We start from the raw sequence: 11,113 nt of genomic DNA on the forward strand, positions 1-11,113 counted from the left end.
CTACTACATAAATATCTTATTTGTTCCTATATCAGGTCAAGGTTGGGGGGTAGTTTTGCCTTATCAGAGAATCCCCTTCACCAACAATTTCCCTTTACCAGCCATTATAAATTGTAATGATTCCAACTCTGGTACAAGAAGTGCAATAAAAACATAGCATGTAAGTACAACTGTTATGTCTGGCAAGTATAAAGCAGAAAGGTATTTGTATTTGTCAAAATATGTGTGTACATACACACATGTATAGATGCATAACTGGATCCAAAATTTCTATATAAAAATGGCTTAAGGACTGCAGTGGGTTGGTGGAAGCTGGGGTCTGGAGGTTACCATAAATTTCTGTTTGCATAACAAACAAGCAAGATTACCCATAACAAAGAAAAGATTGCACAGATGGGAGTTGCCCCAAGCCCCTCATTCCTATTAGCTAAATATACAATGAAATTACTTCAATAAACCACCTTTAAAAAAAAAAGTGTTAGTTAAAAATGTCAATACGAGCTGAAATAATAGTATTTCAAATACAGCTTTTTTTGGATACTTTCAAAAGCTTTTTTTCATACTTTCTGTTTGTACTGAGTGTAAGGAAGAATGGACTTCCATTCTGAACAGGGGTGCCACAGTTGAATTTTATGAAGTTATTGGCTATTACTTCCTAAATTATGAGCATACTCAGTCAGGCAGATATAAATTTCAACCAAATCATCCCAGGAGGGAACAGCTCAAAAGACAATAAACATCCATATCAAAGTACTGAAAAAAACAGTTTATGCATTTTATACTTTTTTTACTCAGTGTCCACAACTTATCTGCATATTTATTTCTCCTAGCCTTTTATGCAAATCAACAAAGGTTTATATTTTCTTTCTTTTCTCACTTCTTACCTCTCTTTTGTTCCTCATTTTTAAAGGAATGGGAGAAAGTAGGAGCAATAAGGACAATTTAAAGAGGTCTCAAATAGGTCTCTAATTAGTCGAGGTAAACTGGTAAAAAGCGAAGAGGATGTTTAAAGATTTGAAATATAAAACCTAAACCCGGAGTTCCCGTCGTGGCGCAGTGGTTAACGAATCCGACGAGGAACCATGAGGTTGTGGGTTCGGTCCCTGCCCGTAGGTTGCAGACGTGGCTCGGATCCCGCGTTGCTGTGGCTCTGGCGTAGGCCAGTGGCTACAGCTCCGATTCGACCCCTAGCCTGGGAACCTCCATATGCCAAGGGAGCGGCCCAAAGAAATAGCAAAAAGACAAAAAAAAAAAACCCTAAACCCTACAGCACATACTACTTGATACTATTATGTATGAATACTTTTTCCAGTATAGCCCCATCTAATGATGTCACCACCACCAATGACCATATCAGTCATTTATGAACAGTCATTTTTCAATATAGCAGTGGAAAGGAAGGAAGGAAGGAAAGAATTAAGGGAGGGAGAAAAAGAAAATTAAGGAAGAAAGAAAAAAAAGGGAGGAAGAAAGAAAAGGAAAGAGGAAAAGAGGAAAGGCAGGTAGGGAAGCAAGCAAACAAGCAGGCAAAAAAAAAAAAGGAAAGAAAAAGAAAAAATAAGGAAAGGAAGAAAGAAAATACATACAACAGACTGTACATGGCCCGCAAAGCATAAAATAGGGCAGTCCTAGCTGCACACAGTACTGCTTTAAGTGAAATTCTACAAAGCAAGAACTGCCTATATTAACTACCCAGCCCTTTACAAAAAATGTGATGACCCTTGGGAATGAAGGATATCCAAATGGCAAAGAGGGATATGAAGAGGTATTAAAAATCATTATTCACTAGGGAAGCTCCCAACATGATATCACTACCCACCAGCATGGCTAAAATGAAAAGGATGATGCTAAATGTCACAAGCTTTTGGAGAAGCCAGAATCCTCAAACACTGCTAACAGGAGTATTAATTGACATAACTACTTTGAACAACTTTGTTAGTATATACCTACATATCTGTGTATCTAATAATACAGTCATTTCACCAGTAGGTATACATCCAACAGAAGTGTACACAGATGCTCACCAAAATACTTACAAAATGTTCATAGCAGTCCTGCTGATAATAACCAAAAACTGGATGGAATATTGTACAGCATTAAGAACAAACTACTGTTACATACCTTGTATAAACCTCAGGAATATAATATTTACCAAGTGAGACACCAAGGATTGTATACTGCACAATTCCCTTTATCTGAAGTCAATAAGTAATTCACTGATGATGTCAAAAATTGAGATAATGGCTACCTTTGGAAAAGGGACACAAATGGGGCTTCCACTATGCAAGCAATGCTCTTTCTTGATCCTACTGAATACTTGGAAAGGCACACTTTGTGAAAATTCATTGAGCTATATATTTATGATTTACCGACTCTGCTGTGTCTATTATCCTTTGAAAATTAGCATACTAAAAAGATTTCATATCTACAAACTCTATGCCTGTGAAGGAAAATTGTGTACATCTCCTGTTCATTTTTCTGATTTGCCATCATTACCTCTCACCCATGAGACAGATATTTTAATTTCTGTTATCTTAAACAGAATTCACCTTTGTTTTAATGAATTTTCTTGGTATACTACTGCACAAGATTGCCAAATGTTTCTGCAACCATTATTTTAGTTTAGGTCCACACTAGATCCCAAGAAGAAACTTTGAAAAGCCAGTAACTTGTTAAAGCTACGGGGGGAACGGGAAAAAAAAAAAAAAAAAAGTCTCCTTAAAATGCAGTTTTGCTTGGCCCTTTGTTTTGGCTTACCTTTTTCTACTACCGCTGTGATTTAATCTGCATAAAAACGTTCAAAGGAGCTTTTCAAAAAGCCTGCTCTTGTGGAAACTTTTTTCTTTCTACGACATCCTGTCTAATAATGCTATTATCTTGTGTTTATCCAGTTCCTTCCATCCATGGAGCTTAAAGTACTTCACAAATTCTGCTGGGTGGTGTTACCTTCCAATTAGAGAAATCTGGGCCCAGAGACTTTGTAAACCAGAAACAATTCTAACAGTATCTTTTTACAGCATGGCTAACCGCGCCTAAAGAAGCACCACACTCTGCCAAAACTTAACAAGTGTGAGAACTAAAATACACAACGAAATGAGTGACTCTCAAGGGCACGGAGTCAATCAGAGGTTGAGCCTAGACCTGAACCCTCTAACTCACTGCCTCTTAAGGGAAAAGCAAACAAAACAAAAACCTACACTTCTGAATACATGCTCAGTTGCTGAGCTCTTGTAAGAGGAAACAGGGGAAGATGCCGAAATCATGCGCAAAAAGAAGACCAGAGGACCACACCAAACTGACCTTCGAGCGAGCCCCATCACTCCCGGCCGCTCGGGGCCGACATTCAGAGGGGGCAGTTTCTGTGTGACCCCCTTCTTCTCCAAGGAGGCTGCGGCCGGAAATTCCAAAGGCTGGTCTAAACCTACCCCTCCTTTTCTCCTCCTTTTGTCGTCCAAACCTCCCAACCCACCGGTTTACCTGAGATGCGCCCCGCACCGCCCCGGGAGCGACTCAACGCGCTCGCCCAGAGTTTCTCAGGCCCGACGCGCAGCCACCACGTCAGCCAATCGTCTCTCTCTCGGAACCTCCCGGTCGGGGACTCCTCCGCGCTAGGAGGTGCGCGCGCCGGCGATCAACCCGGGAGGGTGCGACTCGGGAGGAAACCAGCCGCCAGCGGCGCGCGGGGGCCTACGGGGAACAGAGGCGGAGCGCGCGCGGGGCGGGGGCAGGCGGCTCGCACTAGGCATGCGCATGGCGCACCACAGGGGCCGGGGGGCGGGGCCTCTTGGCAGAGGCGGGAGCTTCAAAAGTGCTGGCTGGAGTGGCGAAGGGAGAGGGCGATCTTCATAGCCTCTGCTGCTCCGCAGGGCGCTAAGGCTGTCAGTTCTGAGACGACGGGTGCATTCTGTGAGAGCAAAATATTCTCTGGACAAAACCTAATCAGGATAGAGGGGGGAAACCGCGTCCTTAAAAACATGACTTGTCGGAGTTCTCGTCCTGGCGCAGCGGAAATGAACCCGACTAGGAAACTTGAGGTTGGGGGTTCGATCCCTGGCCTCGCTTGGTGGGTTAAGGATCCGGCGTTGCCATGAGCTGTGGTGTAGATAGAAGACGCGGCTCGAATCCGGCGTTGCTGTGGCTCTGCTGTAGGCCCGCAGCTACGGCTCCGATTAAACCCCTAGTCTGGGAATTTCCATATGCTGCGGGTGCGGCCCTTGAAAAAACAAAAAGACAAAAAAAAAAGTTTTGTGGCCTCAACTTGAGCGTTATCAAGTCTCCACAGGAGCTGGTGAAATTGTGGTTTTTCTGTTTTGTTTGTGTGTGGTTTGGGTGAGGGGGAGAGTGGGGATGGGAACTCAGGAGAGAAGAGAGATGTGTTGGGAAATGGTTGAATGAAAAAGGCTGCAGATGGACTACACTTGGGTGAGCAAAATGCCTAGCTCCTAGACCAAGAATGTTTCAAATTAAAACTTGGGAGAAGTTACCTTTTGACTTAGTTATGAAAAGAAATGGATACTTAACATTCAATATATTGATTCTTTAAGACAAAATGTTGAACCTTCCGGAATTAAAAAAAAAAAAAAAGTCCTTAACTTGTGTAGCTTTGTGTTGGAACAAGAAAGGACTATAGCTGATTCAAATGCATAATAATTCAGATGCGGTTTTCTTGTACTACAGATCAGTATTCTTTTATAAATATCACCTTAAGTCACCAACATTTTTTTTTTTTTGTCTTTTTAGGGCTATATCCACAGCATATGGAAGTTCCCAGGCTAGGGGCTGAATCAGAGCTGCAGCTGTTGGCTGCAGCTGTTGGCCACAGCCACAGCAACACCGGATCAAGCCACAGCTCACTGCAACACTGGATCCCCAACTAAGTGAGGCCAGGGATTGAACCCAAGTCCTCATGGATACTAGTTAGGTTCATTACCACTGAGCCACAACAGGAACTCCAAGTCACCAACTATTTACTGAACATATACTATGTGCCAGATACTCTTCTGGGTTTTGGATAATAAACAGTAATAATGATTTTTTTTTTAACATCCCCAAAGAATAGTCATAATCTGAAATGTTTTGAAAGAAACTTACTCTTGAATAAGTGTAAAAAAGAGGAAGATGAAAAAATTGGGTGTAAATTAATAATTGGAACAAAATAGGTTATAATGCCACATATTGTAATGGATGGACAGTGCTATGAAGAGCTTTTTTCTTTTTTTCCCTAGATTGGGCTTTGAAATGCTTTCTTTCTTTTTTTTTTTTTTTTTACTTCATTCAAGGTCTGGATCAGATATTTATGGACAAAAATACCATAAAAATATATGAGACAAAAAGAGGAGTGATGTAGTTTGTTAAAGTGGATGGGAAGGGCACTCTAACCAGGAAAAATGACTTGTGAAAGGGCCAACTCAAATTTTATGTAAAAGAAAGGAGGGAAAGTTGCTTTTCCCAGCTAAAGAATAACAAGAAAAATGGGACATAGTGACTACAACACTGAGAAAATTCAAACCAGATAATGAATTTATAGGTTTAATTTAGGGAACATGATTAAACTATTTTTCTTTGGGTAAAGGTACATTAATCCTTGTGGGGTTTTGGGTTATTGTTTTGTTTTTGTTTTTTGCTTTTTAGGGCCACACTGAGGCATATGGAAGTTCCCAGGCTAGGGGCTGAATCAGAGCTGCAGCTACCAGCCTATGCCACAGCCACGGTAACAGCAGATCTGAGCTGTGTCTGTGACCTACACCACAGTTCATGGCAATATCAGATCCTTAACCCACTAAATGAGGCCAGGCATCAAACCCAAGTCCTCATGGTTACTAGTTGGATTTGTTTCCACTGCCACCACAATGAGAACTCCTAAGCCTGGTTTTTAAAAGTTCATTTTCTGGGTGCCAAACGTCTCCAGGGTAATGAGAAAATCCATATTTTCTTTCAGTAACCTGTTTTTCTTCCATCTTTTTTTATCCAGTGAGTTCAAACATTATGACTTTCCTCCTTAGTCCTTCCTCCAACTTACTTCAAGTAACTCTTTAATGTTCTTTTCTGAACTTTTCATACCACAATAGCTAATTTTTCCCAACTCCCTTCCATCAACAATCATCACTCACTCACATGTACACTTCTCAATTCTCTAACCTGCTAATATATATAGTTGCCAATCTATAAGAAATGAGAGAGACCAAATAGAGCTTTTTTCCTTTTCTCAAGCCAGTTATCAAAGATGTTGTCTATGCCCTTATCTCTCCTATAAGCTGGATAAGGATGAGAGGGTAAAGAAAATGAACATTTATTTTAAACAGAGAACAAAAGAATGTTAGATTGTGAACACTCTCAAGTCCACAGATAGCATCAGCTTCCCACAATGTGCCAGCCATGCCAATCAGTTCTGGAAATAAAGTAATGAATAAAAACTAGGCACACATGTAGCTGAGAATATCAGGTGTATTTTGATCTCTAGAGAAACATAAACTATAAGATGATAGAGAGAGAAAGAGGGATTTATTTTTATTGTAAAGGGTATTGTTTTAATATACAATTCTGAGCTTAATCCTCTTTTGATCTCAGTGTCTATTTCTCTATCATCCACCATTCCCTTTATTATGTACCTAATAACAGAACTTCAAAATGCATAAAGCAAAATGTGTTAGCACTGCAAAGAGAAATCCACAATTAATATAAAATTATCATCAGATTTTACACTCATCTCTCAAAAATTGATAGAACAAGCAGACAGAAAATCAGTGAGGGTATACAAGACTTGAACAACGCTATCACCACTGCAACAGTATTAGCTACAACCACAATAATATTAAGCAACTTACCTAACTGACATTTACAGAACAACTATTAACAGTAAGATACACATTCTTTTCAGGTCTGCATTGGATATTCCAAGAAAGACCATAATCTCTATCATAAAACAAATATGAATTCATTTAAAAGGATTCGAGTCAGGAGAAACATTAAGAAAATGGCAGAATCGGCAAACTCAGACCCTTCTTCTCCCATGGAGACACAAATTTAACAATAACACATGGAACAATTCCCTTTGTGAAAAATCCAGAAACCAGTTAAGTGGGTCTTGCACCCAAGGTAGTATGAAACCAACTGCATAAATGCCTAATAGGGAAATTTGTAGCACTCACTTGCAAGTGATCCATCCCTGATATGACATGTTTGGGAGGAAACCCTCAACTCCCATCTTCTCAGTGGAAAGAGAAAGAAGTAGAACATATGTCCAATGACCTGAATTTTCAAGGGGGTGCCTGAGGGACTGGTTTCTACCTTGCCTGAATCTAAGTACTTAAAGGAATGGGTGGCCAGTTTGGGGGAGGCTGAAAACAAAAGCAATCAATGTGTCCCAGAGTCCACTATACTACAGTCAGAAGCTAGGTGGAAGTTCAGTACCACAGCTCACTACTGCACCACAGAAGCCACAGTGTTGCAGAGAGATGCCAGAAAGAAGTTCTGAGTAGAAAGTGGCAAGCCTCTTCAATTATTAGTTTACATGCACAAGCCCAAAGTAGTAAGATCTCCAGATAAGGCTTAAGAGGTCTCTAGGACCTCTAGCTGGATTGATTTGAGAAAGTACCCCTGTATGAAACCAGACCACAAAAATGAGGGGAGGTGACTGATTTTTCCAATGCTGAATCCCAAGAGAAGATTATAAGACATACAAAGAAACAGGGAAACATGACTCATTGAGAGGAAAAAATTAAATTTGATACCTATCCTAAAGAAATGAAGATGTATGAATTACCAAAGAATTCAAAATAACCATCATATGGATGCCCAGTGAATTAACAGAGAACACAAGTAGACAAATAATGAAGTCAGGAAAACAATTCATTAAGAAATGAAAACATTAACAAAGAGGTAGCAACTATGAAGACCCAAAGAGAAATTCTGAAACTGAATTCTTGGCCATAGAGAAGAATGAATCAGTAAATTTGAATGCAGGACTTTCAAATCACCTAAGCAGATAAACAAGAAGAAAAATGAAGAGAGGCTAAGGAACTTATGGAACACTATCATGTAGAATAATATAAGCAATATGGGAGTCCCAGAAAGAGAAGAAAAAGAGAGAGAGAGAGCCAATATGAAGAAATAATGACTGCAGCTCACCAAATCTAGGGAGAGAAATGGACATACAAATTCAGGAGGCTCAAAGATCCCAACTAGATAAATGAAGAGACCTTCACTGAGACACATCACAATCAAAATATCAAAAGTCAGATTCAAGAGAAGATCCAAGCCACATCTGCAACCTACACTGTAGCTCACAGCAATGCTGGATCCTCAACCGGCTGAGTGAAGCCAGGGATCAAACCTGTGTCCTCATGGATACTAGTCAGGTTTGGTACCACTGAGTCACAATGAGAACAATAAATGCTTATATTAAAAAAAAAAAAAAAAAAAAAAGACCTCAGGCCAAGGACCTAACTTTAGACCTCAGGGACCTAGGAAAAGGAGACAAAACTACAAAACTAAATCCAAAGTAAAAGAAGGGAGGAAATAATAAAGGTTAAAGCAGAGATAAATAAAATAGAATATAAAAACAATTTAAAAAGTCAATGAAGCCATAGCCTTTGATAAGCTCTTAGCTACACTGGAGAAAAGAAGAAGACTCATAACTGAAATTAGAAGTGAAAAGAGAGGAGTTCCCATCATGGCTCAGTGGTTAACAAATCTGACTAGGAACCATGGGGTTGCAGGTTTGATCCCTGGCCTTGCTCAGTGGGTTAAGGATCCAGCGTTGCTGTGAGCTGTGGTGTAGGTTGCAGATGTGGCTTGGATCTGGCATTGCTGTGGCTCTGGTGTAGGCCGGCGGCTACAGCTCCAATTAGACCCCCTAGCCTAGGAACCTCCATATGCCACGGGAATGGCCCAAGAAGTGGTAAAAAGACCCCCCCCCCCCCAAAAAAAAAGGAAGTGAAAAAAGAGACATTGCCATTTATGTCACAGAATTTTAAAGGACCACAAGAGATAATTGTGAACAATAATATACGAACAAAATGGATAACCTAAAAGAAACTGATACATTCCTAGAAACATACAACCTACCAAGACTGAATTAGGAAGAAATAAAAAAATCTGAACAGACCTCTAACTAGTAAGGAGACTGAAGCAATAATCAAAAACCTCCCAACAAAAGCTCTGGACAAGATAATTTCACTGGAGAATTCTACTAAACATTTAAAATTAACACCAATCCTCCTCAAACTTCCAAAGAATTGAAGAGTAAGGAACATTTTCAAACTCATTCCATGAGGTCAGCATACTTTGATATCAAAACTAGAAAAAGGAGTTCCCGTCGTGGCGCAGTGGTTAACGAATCCAACTAGGAACCATGAGGTTGCGGGTTCGGTCCCTGCCCTTGCTCAGTGGGTTGCCGATTCAGCGTTGCCGTGAGCTGTGGTGTAGGTTGCAGACGCGCCTCGGATCCCGCGTTGCTGTGGCTCTGGCGTAGGCCGGCAGCTACAGCTCCGATTCGACCCCTAGCCTGGGAACCTCCATATGCCAAGGGAGCGGCCCGAGAAATAGCAAAAAGACAAAAAAAAAACCCCAAAAAACTAGAAAAAGACACAAAAAGAGAAAACTGCAACCCAACATCCCTGATGAACACTGATGAAAAAAATCCTTAACAGACTATTCCCAAATTGAACCAAACAGCTCATTAATATGATGATTTATCATGACCAAGTGGGATTTTTACCTGGAATGCAAGGATTACTAAACATAAGGAAATCAACAAAATAATCACATCAACAAAACAGAGGACAAAAACCATAGATGACCTTTTCAATTGATACAGAGAAAGCATTTGAAAATTCTTTCATGATTAAAAAAAAGGCTCAACAAATAAAGAATAGATGGAAACTATCTCAACGTAATAAAAACTATGTACAAAAATCCTACAGCAAACATCATACTTAATGGTGAAAGTCTGAAAACATTTTCTCCAAGATTGGGAATAAGGTAAGGATATCTACTTTATCATTACTATTCAACATAATTCTGAGACTCCTAGCCAGACCAATCAGGCAAGAAAAAAAATAATAAAAGGCATCCTAATTGGAAATAAAGAGATAAAATTATGTGTTTGTAGATGGTATTATTTTACACCTTGAAAATCCCAAAGGTTCCACAACAAAACTACTACAACTAATAAAAGATTTCAGGATACAAAATCAGTTATGTTTTTATGCACTAACAATGACCAATCTGCAAAGGAAATTAAGAAAATATTTTGAGTTCCTGTCGTGGTGCAGCAGAAACGAATCTGACTAGGAACCATGAGGTTTCAGGTTCGATCCCTGGCCTTGCTCAGTGGGTTATGGATCCAGAGTTGCTGTGAGCTGTGATGTAGTTTGCAGATGCAGCTCGGATCCCGAGTTGCTGTGGTTGTGGTAGAGGCCAACAGCTACAGCTCTGATTAGACCCCTAGCCTGGGAACCTCCATATGCCGCAGGTGCAGCCCTAAAAAGACAAAAGAAGACAAAAAAAAAGAAAGAAATAATATATTGTTATTTACTATAGCATGAAAAAAGATAAAATAATTAGCAATACACTTAACTGAGAAAATGAAAGACTTGTACATTGAAAATTATAAACCATTTCTAAAAGAAACCGAAGTTACAAATAAATGGAAATACATTCATGCTTGTGAACTGGAAGACAATTTTGTAAAAATATCCAAAGTAATCTACACATTCAGGGCAATCTCTATCAAAACCCAAAGGCATTTTTTACTGAAATAGAAAACAGCATTCTAAAATGTATATGGAACCACAAAAACCCCTGAATAGCTGAAGCAATCTTGAGAAAGAACAAAGTGGAGGCCTCACACTTTCTGATTTCTAAACATACTACAGACTACAGTAATCAAGTGCATTGTCCATATCTTTTCACATAGCCTTCCCTCTATACATGTCTGTTTCTGGGTCTAAATGCTTTTTATAAGGATATAGCATATTGGACCACAGTCACAACAATGACTTCATTTTAATTTAATTACTCTGTAAATGCCGTATTTCCAAATAAGGTCATATTCTGAGGTATGAGAATTAGGGCTTCAGCTTGTCTTTTTTGGAGTACATAATTCAACCCA

The 11,113-nt window shown here is 39.8% G+C and overlaps 1 protein-coding gene across 4 annotated transcripts in view; it reads right to left on the minus strand.

Annotated features, from left to right (window-relative positions):
• Window positions 1–3,688, minus strand: part of MIPOL1 (mirror-image polydactyly 1) — a 278,090-nt gene extending 274,402 nt beyond the window's left edge. For all 4 annotated transcript variants that reach the window (XM_047795508.1, XM_047795507.1, XM_047795506.1 and 1 more), the window contains exon 1: window positions 3,478–3,688. The gene's annotated coding sequence lies outside the window, so the exon portion shown is untranslated. The remainder of the gene's footprint in view (window positions 1–3,477) is intronic.
• Window positions 3,689–11,113: the final 7,425 nt, after the last annotated feature.

The sequence above is a fragment of the Phacochoerus africanus genome, chromosome 9 (genome assembly GCF_016906955.1).
Source record: "Phacochoerus africanus isolate WHEZ1 chromosome 9, ROS_Pafr_v1, whole genome shotgun sequence".
In the NCBI taxonomy this organism is placed as follows: domain Eukaryota; kingdom Metazoa; phylum Chordata; class Mammalia; order Artiodactyla; family Suidae; genus Phacochoerus; species Phacochoerus africanus.